Source organism: Aphis gossypii, unplaced genomic scaffold, assembly GCF_020184175.1.
Source record: "Aphis gossypii isolate Hap1 unplaced genomic scaffold, ASM2018417v2 Contig00447, whole genome shotgun sequence".
In the NCBI taxonomy this organism is placed as follows: domain Eukaryota; kingdom Metazoa; phylum Arthropoda; class Insecta; order Hemiptera; family Aphididae; genus Aphis; species Aphis gossypii.
In genome coordinates this window covers 68,515-81,106 of record NW_026083109.1, presented here as the reverse complement: position 1 = coordinate 81,106, position 12,592 = coordinate 68,515, and the positions used below count along the sequence as shown (strand labels likewise).

General features: G+C 26.1%; 1 protein-coding gene across 7 annotated transcripts in view; it reads right to left on the bottom strand.

The window, feature by feature from the left end:
• LOC126554208 (death-associated inhibitor of apoptosis 1-like) overlaps positions 1-12,592 on the bottom strand; it is a 61,819-nt gene that overhangs the window by 46,662 nt on the left and 2,565 nt on the right. The window lies entirely within an intron of this gene.

Sequence of the window (12,592 nt, the reverse complement as noted above, 5' to 3'; positions counted from 1 at the left end):
AATGTAAGACCACCCAATCGATTTAATCAAACGAACGACGGAAATGGCTTCATAACATATGCAAACGAAACGTGTTCATATTGTAATAAACGGGGACATATGCCGATGTATGTTTTAGAAACAGCGCGACGAACGTGGAAATATTATTAACTCGGGAAACGGACGGGTGTCACACGTGACTCGCGGAGCGCGTGCGATAAATTACGTATCCGTGAATCCGACAGAGATTGCTTCCCAATCATACTCACAACAATAAATAATAACAACCATGTTAAATGCATTTCACCTGCTTGTATAAACGAGTTGGAATTTCTTGTAGACACAGGTAGTGAAGTGAACGTTATAAAAACTGATGTTTTACGTAGCGGATTAACAATAGACAACACACGAAAAATTTATTTAAAGGGATAAGTGATAATACAATACAAACGTTAGGCAAAATAACATACCTTTAATAATACAAGGACAGGAAATAAGTACAGAATTTAATTTAGTAGATAAGCATTTTCCCATAAGGAAGCATGGTATAATAGGTAATAGTTTCTTAACAGAAAAATATTCTATAATAGATTTAGCAAATAAAACATTAGCGATTAATATAAATGTAGACAATAGGAATATAATTTAAAACCTAGGACAGAAACTATAGTATCTATACCTATAGCTGCAAAAGATGTGGAAAATAAGGACATTTTTATTCATAGGCAAGAAATTAAGGAGGGTGTATTTTGTGGAAATATTGTAAATACCGTACAAAACGGTGAAGTAGTAATAAGTAATGTTAAATATAACAGAGGAACCTCAAATATATGGGGGTACGATCTAAACAAAATTCAATATGACCGCGAGTTCGATTATAACATCCAACCGGTAATAACTAATAACAATAATAATAAGCGTGTAGATAAAATTAAACAATTAATTAGAAGTGGGCATATGGATGACGAACAAAGACAATCCATAATAGAATTTGTGAACAATTTCAAGATATATTCCATTTAAAGGGGATATATTAACGCACACAAATACTATGACGCATAAAATAAATTTACAAAAAAATCAACCGCCTATATATAGGAGGCCATACCGCCTACCCCATTCGCAAATGGAGGAGATAGATACACAAATAAAACAAATGGAAAAGACGATATTATAGAGTCATCCTTTTCACCATGGAATGCTCCATTGTTATTAGTGAAAAAGAAACTTGACGCGAGTCTAGAGGAAAAATTTAGAATAGTAGTAGATTTCCGAGCTTTAAATAACGTAACAATTAATGAATACCACCCGTTACCTAACATAACAAATATTAGATCAACTAGGACAATGCAAACTATTTAGCATACTAGATCTTGCATCAGGATTTTATCAAATTAATTAGATAATGACAGTAAGGAACTTACCGCCTTTTCAACCAACAAGGGCATTGGCATTTTAAAAAAATGGCCATGGGGTTAAAAACCTCTCCTTCTACATTCCAGCGTCTAATGAATAATGTAAATGACCGGAATAGTTGGCATAAAATGTTTAGTCTATTTAGACGATATAATAATATACGGAAAAAACCTAAGTGATCATAATAATAAGTTACGTGAGGTGTTTGAACGATTACAAAAACATAACTTAAATAACACCGGATAAATGTGAATTTTTAAAACAAGAATGTTTATACCTAGGACACATAATAGTGAACACGGTATTAAACCCGACCCAAATAAAATTAAATCAGTATTAGAATTTCCAATACCCGCCACCGTAAAACAAATTAAATCATTCCTTGGACTCTCTGTTACTATAGAAAATTTATAAAGTCATATAGCTTAATTGCAAAGCCAATAACAAACTTATTGAAAAAAGGGGTTACCTTTAACTGGGATGACAACTGTCAAAAGGCATTTGATTGTCTAAAAAGTTCGCTTTGCTCTGAACCTATATTACAATATCCAGACTTTACAAAACCATTTATAGTTACCACCGACGCAAGTGGAAAAGCGCTAGGCGCAATACTATCACAAGGGGAAATACCACAAGATTTACCTATTGCATACGCATCAAGGACATTAAATAAAAGTGAAAATAATTACAGTACAACCGAACTCGAATGTTTAGCCATAATATTCGCAGTAAAAATCTTTAGGCCGTATTTATATGGTAGGAAATTTATTATTTTGAGCGATCATCGCGCACTTTCCTGGTTATTTAATCTAAAAGACCCGCTATCAAAACTCGCCCGTTGGCGAATATTTCTAGAAGAATACGATTATGAAATTAAATACAAAATTCAAATGTAGATGCATTAAGTAGAATGTATACGATAACTGAAATCAAAAATGAGAGCTACCCAACATTTTTAAATAAATTTGAAACACAACTTATTACTAATAAAAACATAAAGGAAGTGCACGGTACTTTATTAGAAGCACCTGAGGAATATCATATAGTATCGGAAATAGCAAAACATTACAACTTCATGTCTGGAATAAATTATGAATTGAAACAAAAATTTTGTAATAATCAAATATTAGCACCGTGTAAAGCTGTAGGTGAAATTAACTATATAAAAAATAAAGACAGGTATATAATGTTTATGGTAACGAAAATAAAAAAACCAAAAAACAACGTACGAAAATATTTATTTGGCATTATTAAATCTAAGAATGTTCTGTGAGGATCAATCGTTACATAAATTAGCGATGAATAAATTAGGATTTAACGATAAACTAGAATGGGCGCAGGTACGTGCCATGATTCGTCATGTATTCCGAAGTACCGATATAGAATTATAATTTGTTCTAAGTTCGAATTTAGCGACGATGAAAAGTTAATGATATTCAAACAATGTCACGACTCTAAAATCGGTGGGCACGTAGGTATACACAGAACGATAAAGAAAATAAAAAACCAATTTAACTGGAAAGGATTAAAAGAAGACGTTGTAGAATACATAAAAAATTGTGAATCATGTCAAAAGGGGGAACAACTCTGTCTACTACATATATAAACCAATATTTGCACACTGATAACAGAACACCAGTCATAGTTTTTTGGAATGGGACAACAGACAAGGAAATATTACAAAAATTGGGACTAAACAGAAGAATGCTAAACATTACATCATATAGCGATAATAATGACAATTATTTCAACTTAAAACTTCTAGATATAAGTGGACTTACTAGTAAATTATTGTACTCAAGCGAAATAGGTTACCAAGAAAAGAATGGGAGAATGTTAAATTTAATGGAGACCCATGATCTAATTTGTAAAACCAACCATAATATAACCCATAGTCATGACCCCATAGCAGACGTAATAATCACAAAATGTCTGTTTAACTATATTATAAAAGATATGGGACCGATACAACTGTATAAGTTGTGTAAAAAAAAAAAAAAAAAAAAAAAAGTTAGAAATATTTGACCAATAGATTAGGGAGCGTCACATATATAAATTATGTATAAAAAAAAAAAAAAAAAAAATGTTTATGTATTTAATTATAAGACAAAATTGTATTTTAGTTGTAAGACAAATATATGTCATATAATATATTGTTTAAATTAGATATTAATAATTTTAATTTTCAGCAAATAATGTCTATGAACGTACTATATAGTATATTTAATTAGAACTTAAGAAACTAACAAAAAAAAAAAAATAATAATAATAATATTTTGTAAAATACTAACACTAAGTATTAAGAAATCTTACATGTAAATTTTATTTTAGATTTCTGTTTAAGGATTTAAACATAAATCTTTTTTTTGGTAGGGAGGTGTTACGGACCTATACTGTCCGTATCGATTATTTTATATGCATAAGATCATACAATGTCAAATTTCCTAACTTGTAAAATTAATACCACAGGCACACGAGTACAGGACACGAGAGAGTAGAATATTATATTAATATAATAATTTGACAATTAAAGTAAATTCACACCGTCTCTTTGCAAAGTCGAAACTCGGTGTCTTAACGATTCGATAAGAATCATGGGTAGAATACACAAGCAGTCGTTCCGGGACCCCTCGTATGACGAAGTCACCGCCCACTCTTGTAAGAAATCATATATAAGAGGGATCGAGACAAGAGCTCGACAGACGGTTACTGTATACCAACGAATAGGGATATCTATGACACTCAGAGGCAGGTCGTAACACCACTCAAGTCATTTTGATATCAGTTTCTGAGGCTGGTCGTAACACCACTCACCATCTTATTTTATATATTCTACATTAAGCTTATAATATTTGTATTCGTGCAAGACTTATTTTAATAAACAATTAACTTATACTTGAACAACACGACGTATTCATTTTGTACGTTGATGCATGAATCGACCTAGTCGGGACGCAACAATGGGTAGAATCATTGAAAAATAAAACAGGAAAAGAATGTACAAAAGGTATGTTTAATATATTAAAACAAGCTAATCCAAAATTATTACAAACAGATAATGGTACAGAATTTATAATAATCAATTTCACAGTTAATGAAAAAAAATAAAATTAGACATTATAGTACGTATAGCGTTATCAAGTGTTCAATTGGAGAACGTGTTTATACAAACTCTAAAAATAATATATCAAACATTTTACTGCAACAGGTACATGGATTGGTATAAACAAAATATCAAAAATTATTTATAATTATAATCATACAAAACATAGATCAATTAAATGTACACCATATGAAGCTAGAATAAATACAAGTAAAATCAAATCAAATATACAAACAAATAAAACATTATATAAACCAAAATTAAAATTAATGATAAAGTAAGAATATCAAAATATAAGCATATATTTAGTAAAGGATATACACCAAATTGGACAACAAAATTTACAGTTTCAAAAGTTTTACATACAGAACCAATAACTTATCAGCTAAAGGATGGATCAACAATATAATTCTAGGTGGTTTTTTATGAGCAAGAAATTAATTGACTGATTTTCCGAACACATTTCTAATTGACGTATTATAAAAAAGTTAAAGATAAAATGCTTGTTAAATGGATGGGTTTTGATTCCAGTCATAATTCATGGATATTATCGAAAGATATTATTAAATAATTTTTTTTTATATATATTTTACCTTTTTATAAAAAATAAAAAAAAAACAGTATTAAATTAAATTATTTTAGTTATTCATATAATGTTTTCCTTTCACTTTGAGATACCTACTGATGATAATAATTTAAATTTTAGAAATAATTATTATCACTAGATAGCGTGGAAAAAACACCTACTGATGATAATAATTTAATTTAGAAATAATTATTATCACTAGATAGCGTAAAAAAAACACCTACTGATGATAATAATTTAATTTAGAAATAATTATTATCACTAGATAGCGTGGAAAAAACACCTACTGATGATAATAATTTAATTTTTTTAGAAATACTTAATATCGATTTTCTTAAACATAGTGAATATTAGAATAATTATTTTTTTAACTTATAATGTTCGTATGCTAGTGAGTTAATCCCATCGTTTGTTATAAACGTTTATCATCGTTACCACTTAGTACAAGCTTATTCATTGTTTTAGAATGAACAACATGTTTATTCGATTGAATAAAATTCATGTTTCTACAAGTTTGTTTATTATCAAGAGAGATATGGTTTATGTACGCATTTAATACTTCTATATAATTTTTAAAATACATATGTTGATTAATTACATATTTTTTTACACCTTTAGCTTTTTTAACCTCATCGTTGTTTTCAGTCTTGTAAGCATATAATTTCGGTCTTAATGAAACAAATTCTTTTAAAATTTTTCCCCCCCATTTCATCTTTAAAATAACCAGGTTGATTTTTATGATTTTCGCTAAAACAATAATGATCTTTTGGATAGTTTGATGTATCAAAATACGGAAATAAATCATATCTAATATCATCAAAAAAATTAAATGTTCGAATATTATATACCAAAGATCTGTATCCGAGTACAATAATCGTATTTTATTATTATATTTATTTTTCATTACATTATAATGAAAATCATACATAAATGTTTTCGAGACATCTAAAATTGCAGACCCTACATAAATTGCTTTATCGAATTTGATAGTTTCCTTATGTTGGTGAATAGCCATAAGATTTTCAGAGTATATAGTTCTATCTTTAAAAGTATTTTTCATCATCAATTTATTTGCTTGTTTATCTGATGTAACCAGTTTTAAAGAAACTCTAGTTCGAACATTCTCCATACATTTACCAAAAACGCTATTAATTAATAATTTCCAAAAATCTTTTTCAAATCTATTTTTAGCTTCTCTCCTCATTCTCGTACATAGTTCGATATATGAGGCCATCCATTTACTCTGTGAAAATTTGATTGCTCGATGAATTTTTACTAATTTAAGACCATTAGCAATTGCTTGTTTTAAATTTTTATAGTGTAATATATATTTTTTGTTTGATGATAAAGTAGTTAATAATTTTTTAACTTTTGAATTGGAGGACATTCGTTTAAAGGTAAAACGGGAAATCATTATGTTTTTCATGTAAATATTCAGGATAATCAATATCAACTTCTAATATATATCCGACTTTTGAATCATCAGGAATTTTAGTAACATCTATGTTCAAGTCATCAACCCATTCGAAATCTTTGAAAGGTAGCTCAGTTAACATCGATTTTCCATATAAATTTACACAATCAAGATATGTAATCCATGAAATTGATTTATTAGGATTATAGTTCAAACCTTTAATGTTTGGTATGTTTGCTTTAGCATATCTTTTAACTGATTGACAGATACCCCCTCTGATTGAGGATTCAAAATATAAAAGCATGTTATAATCAGCCAATTTTTCTAATTTAACCTTAGTATATTTAAGCATACAATCGAAAGCAAAGCCTGGAGCAGTCATATAATGAGCAGGATCTAGACTAAGAGTAGATAAACATAAATCTCTAAAATTTTCGAACACATCCGTTAGTATGGTGACATCAGTTTTCAAATAAAGATCACTATACTCACCCAAATTTTAATATTAAATACTTTCCAAATTTTTTTAGCATGAGAATAATCATTATTTTATTTCTTTCATTTTTTAAAGAGTTATAAAATGCAGATTTTGAAGGTAATCGAGTTTCGTTTAATTTACTCCAACTATCAATATACTCATAAGGGAAAACCCCTTTTCGTGTGACTAAATCAAATGTTTTATTAGAAAATAATTTTAAAGTTTCTTTAAACCTTGATTTATCTTCAAGTAAATTTTTTGCAAGCTCGCTTAATGAGGAGGCCATAAAACGGAATGTATCAACGAATTTTATACTAAATCTCGGAGCAACCTCTTTACTAAAAGATATATATTTTTCTACAGAATTTGGAATAACATGTATATTCTTATCATCAAAACCAAGTTCTCGAATTATAAAGTGACTATCGTAAGATAAGTTATGAAAAAAATTGGAACAAATGATGGGTTGGTTATTTCAAAATTACATTTAAAACAAATACATTGTCTATATTTACCAGTAATATGACAGTGATCTCTAACTTTAAATAATTCATTTTCTTCAAAAGATAATAAACATATTTTACAAACCTTTGCTATTTGAAATTCTTTTTCCTCCTTTTCAGTCAACGTAATCATTGGTACATTAATTTGATAAATATCATTTATTTTTTTTGAAATATCAATCATATTTTCCATAAATTTTTTGCCGCATCAATACCTCTATAAATTATTATGTTTGTTGGAATTTTAAACTGTTGCATTAACTTTTCTGTGATAATATTATAGTCAACTTTTACATAAAATGCATAACTCATAATTTCATGTATGTGTGATATAAGTTTTACTAGTATTAGTGAATTCATTTGTCTGTTTAGGTTTTAAAATACATTCAAAGTCAGCATAAATAACAAATGGTATTCTAGATTTTTTTTAACTTTTAAAAAATATGAATTTATTTTCTTTTCCTTCTTCAAACATTATCGGTCTTCCTAATTTATTCTTACTACACATTTTTTTATGTTCAGTTAATCCTGTTTCACCCCAAAGTTTACTTTTACATGGTTTATTTCCAAAAGTTGTAAAACACCTCTTACAAATAATTAATTTAAACAATTTTTAGTTTTCTGACTTCTAATAAATCTTGAAAAATCTTTAATATAACAATAATGTGATTTTTTATGATTGTGACAAAAATAAATCAAAATGATTTTTTTCTTCTTTATTATTTATAAATAGAGGGAAAATAGTACCTTTATTATTTAAACTATAAACATTAACTGAAACATTATTTAAACGTTCAAATTTTTTAATTTGATTTATTGGTGTTGGGAAATCAATACATTTAAAATCTAACCCACTCTTTTTTTCAAGAAAATCAAAATTTTTTGGTTAAATCGTGATTTATTAGAACGCTTATCATATTTGGTTAGTATAGAATATTTAAAACAGTATTTATCTTTTTTTTAACGTTTATAATAGCCTTTTTTTCTCGTATAAATTTAGGTAAATCTAAATATGTACCTCCTTTTAATGGATTTACTAAATTGATTCTCAACTGTAACCCATCTATTGAAACAAGTGTCCATCCTGAACCTTTAGCAATAAATTCAGATTCTTCAGCTAATATTTTATCAAACTTTATGTTTAACAAACTAGCGAAATCGGATGAATTACATGCTAAAACATTCGAAGTTTTAAAAGCTACATCTTGTTTATCATGTGTTATAGGACGTGTGTAAGTAGCGTCAACGTGTAAATTAAATTTGATCGACGTTTTAATACACGATTGTCTTAACTTTAAAATTAACTCATGTAAAATATAGTTAAAAAATAATTTGTAATCTATATAATTTTCACAGTTCTTAATTACGAAAGTTTTTGAACCTTTTCTAAATCTTTCTATTTCAATAAGTCCACTTCCAATCGTGTTCATACGCTGTTTTTTTGTTATTATATTTCTGTTCATAATGAGACTGAAATAATAAAAAAAAAAACACATTAAATTTATATATATATATAAATGTATGTTTTTTTTTTGTTTTACATTTTTAAAAAAAAAAAAATAATAATATAAAATTCTTAAATAAACAATGAGTACTTAGTTTTTTTTTTTAAAAAAAAAAAATCATTTTAGATTCAAACAAAAAGATTCTGTTAATAAATTTAGATCATCCAATAATGTACAATAATCGCTATGCAGATGATAAGCTAACGTCTGTTTTCGAAATCTAACATAACCATACAAATCATAATATTTATTAACAAGTAATATTTCATTTCTCAAATTTATTATATTCTCTTTTAAGATTTTTATTTTTTTATATCTTGTAAAAGTGTTTTAGCTAAGTATTTTTCATATCTTAATATTTTAATTTTTCTTTTGATTAAATTATAGTTTTTCTTTGTTCATGTTTACTTTGTACTTCCTTCTCATCATTATCATCGATTTCTTCATCCAATCGATGAATTTCAATTAAGATATGGTTAAGTAAATCCATTTTCTAAAAAAAACATTTTTTTTTTTATGTTTTGGAAAAGCTATTATGAACAAAGTAATACTTCTATATAAGTAGGTGTATAAAAAAAAGAAATAATATAAATCAGGTTAAAAAAAAATAGATTTATTTAAACAAATTTATTTATTTATTAAATCTTCTAGTTGATTATTTAAAATTGTGGAGCGATAACGTATACGTCTATTACATTTTTCACCAATATAATAAGAAAAATGAAACTCATCTAAAACGTCCCTTTTTTCCTTTCTTAACCTATCTATTTCAACTAGATCTATTATTTTTTTTTTATATAAATTATTAATTTTTTTATTTAAAGCTCTTATATCTATTTTTTTCTTTCTTCATCTTGATCAACACTTTTTTGGTTTTCTAAAACATTCAAATGTAATTCTTCAATCAAAGATCGGAGGTAAACGATTTGAGGAGATTCCATTTTATAATTCTGAAATTATAGGTAAATATTTATTCGTTATTTTTTTTATTTTAAATATAAAAAAGGTAATGTAAAAACTATATCTCATTTACACCACATCTAAAAAAAATAATTTGTACCACTTTTCAAGTTTATAATTCACACCAAATAAAATTTAAAAAGGGGTATTATCTAATCTGTACTTACTAAAATTATAATTTGTAACATTGTTCACATTATTAAAATTATATTATAATAAAATGTATATATATAAGTAATTTTTTGTTTAGCAATAATTCATAAAATGTATAAAATCAATCATACTTTAATTATAAATAAATGTAAAACAAACTCTATATATATATATATATTAAATAAGTAAATTTTTGTTTAGCAATAATTCATAAAATATATAAAATCAATCATACTTTAATTATAAATAAGTAAAACAAACTCTATATATATATATTAAATAAGTAAATTCTTGTTAAGTATATTATACTATTTTTTTTTTTTTTAAAAAAAATAAAACATATTTATAATTATTTATATCAACTAAACTCTGAAAGAAAAAGCTAGTAACTATTTTTTGTTTATATATATATATATATATATACCACAGAATATATTCCGTGTACATACCGTACATTTACTATAACTAGGTAATTATAACAAAAAAATAATAATAACTAAAATTAAGTGTATAAGACGTAACAACACAAAATATTATTTACGATGTATCTGTGTATATGTGGTTTTGGAAAAAAAAAAAAAATGTGAAGATATAAAATTAAACATATTATTATTATTATAATAAATGACATACTTTTAAATGTTGTACTACACACTAATCTTTTTGAACTATTCAAAATGTTTCGTACTATACTCAATTTTAGGGCTGGTACAAATTACATAGGTATTTCATTTCGTTTTTTTTTAACGTGGTGTAAAAAAAAAAAAAAAAAAATAAAATTTATTTATTTATGTAACGCAAATACATGTTATATTTTTGATACAAATGAACCTATTTGTGGTGTAAATTATGTAAAATACCATTATTAAATGGAATCATTTTTTATAGTAGAAAATTATAATAGTAAATATTTAATTTAAAGCTAGTTAATAGTAGTAAAGTAATAGTACTTACATTTCTGTTAGCGTGGAGATGCTTGAAAAAAAAAAATATACTGGCTTCTAGTTGTAGTGAACGGTCTTGGTGAAGATGGTTCAGCACGATTCAACGACGAAGTCCACTTTGTCGTATGTGTAAGAAATTTAAAATTAAAGTTATTTATTCACTGAATATAATAAAAGCAAGCTCGATGTATTGTTAAGTATAGAACAATGTCATCGGTCTATGCGTAAGTGAAGCTTAACTTTGTCTAATTCTTAACTACCACAACCCATTTTATATTAAACTATTTGGGAGTAGTCCCCAAAAATATACGTGCGTGTCATGGTAAACAGGAAATTCGACTATACGTTTCTATTTCATATTTTACTATAACCAATTATTTAAATACATATTTTTTTTAATATATATAATATATATATATATATATATAAACGATTATTAAACTATGTTCGAATCCAATTATTTAATATATTATATTTATTATTCTAAATCTAACCAACTAATATCAGCTCAGGGCAACAGGAATGAAGTAATGTAATATGTCGGATTTCTACATAGTGTTTTTACTGAACTAGCTGTATGTCTAATTCTTAATACTACCACAACCCATTTAATATTAAACTATTTGGGTGTAGCCCTCAAAATATACGTACGTGTCATGATAAACAGGAAATCGACTATACGTTTCTATTTCATATTTACTATAACCAATTATTTAAATACATATTTTTTATCTTTAAAATATATGTGTGTATATATATATATATATAAACGATTATTTAAACTATGTTCGTAATCCAATTATTTAATATATTATAATATGCAGGATTTCTACATATGAACTAGCTGTATGTCTAATTCTTAATACTACCACAACCGCTTTTATATTAAACTTTTGGGCGGCGTAGTCTCCAAATATACGTACGTTTCTATTTCATGTTTACTATCACCAATTATTTAATTTTAATCTTACCTTGCTAAATTTACGTACCTTGCTAAATTGTATATAACCTTTCAAATCTGACATTGAAATGTAGAAGTCAATTACATTCTTTTAGATACAAATTGTACTTGTTATTACATTCTATTTTTTCGAATTGAAAAGACGTACCTTTCAAATTTTATTCTAGTTAGTGTTTTAGCTGAACTGATTATTTTAAACTTAAGAGGAGAGTAGAAGTGGTTATATATAATATATATATAAGAGACTCATCGATACAGTATATTCAGTTTACTTCAACAGATTTACAATCTAGACTTTTTTTTTTTTTAAAAAATTAATTTAATTTTGAAAAAATGTCCTGCTACTCATTTAAAAGCGATGACGAGGAGTCGGTTGTATTTTCCGAAGTAAGTAAAAAAAAAACATTAATTTTTATTTATTTTTTCATTTTTTTTTTTTATTATAATAATATATATATAATTATTTTAATTAAAAGACATTAAATATTTTATGAAAAATTTATTTTGTAAACCGTCATCAGCTTATCGTCTATTTTAATTATAGGATAATATTGCAACAACATCTCAAAAAAAAGGTACATCGAAAAGGT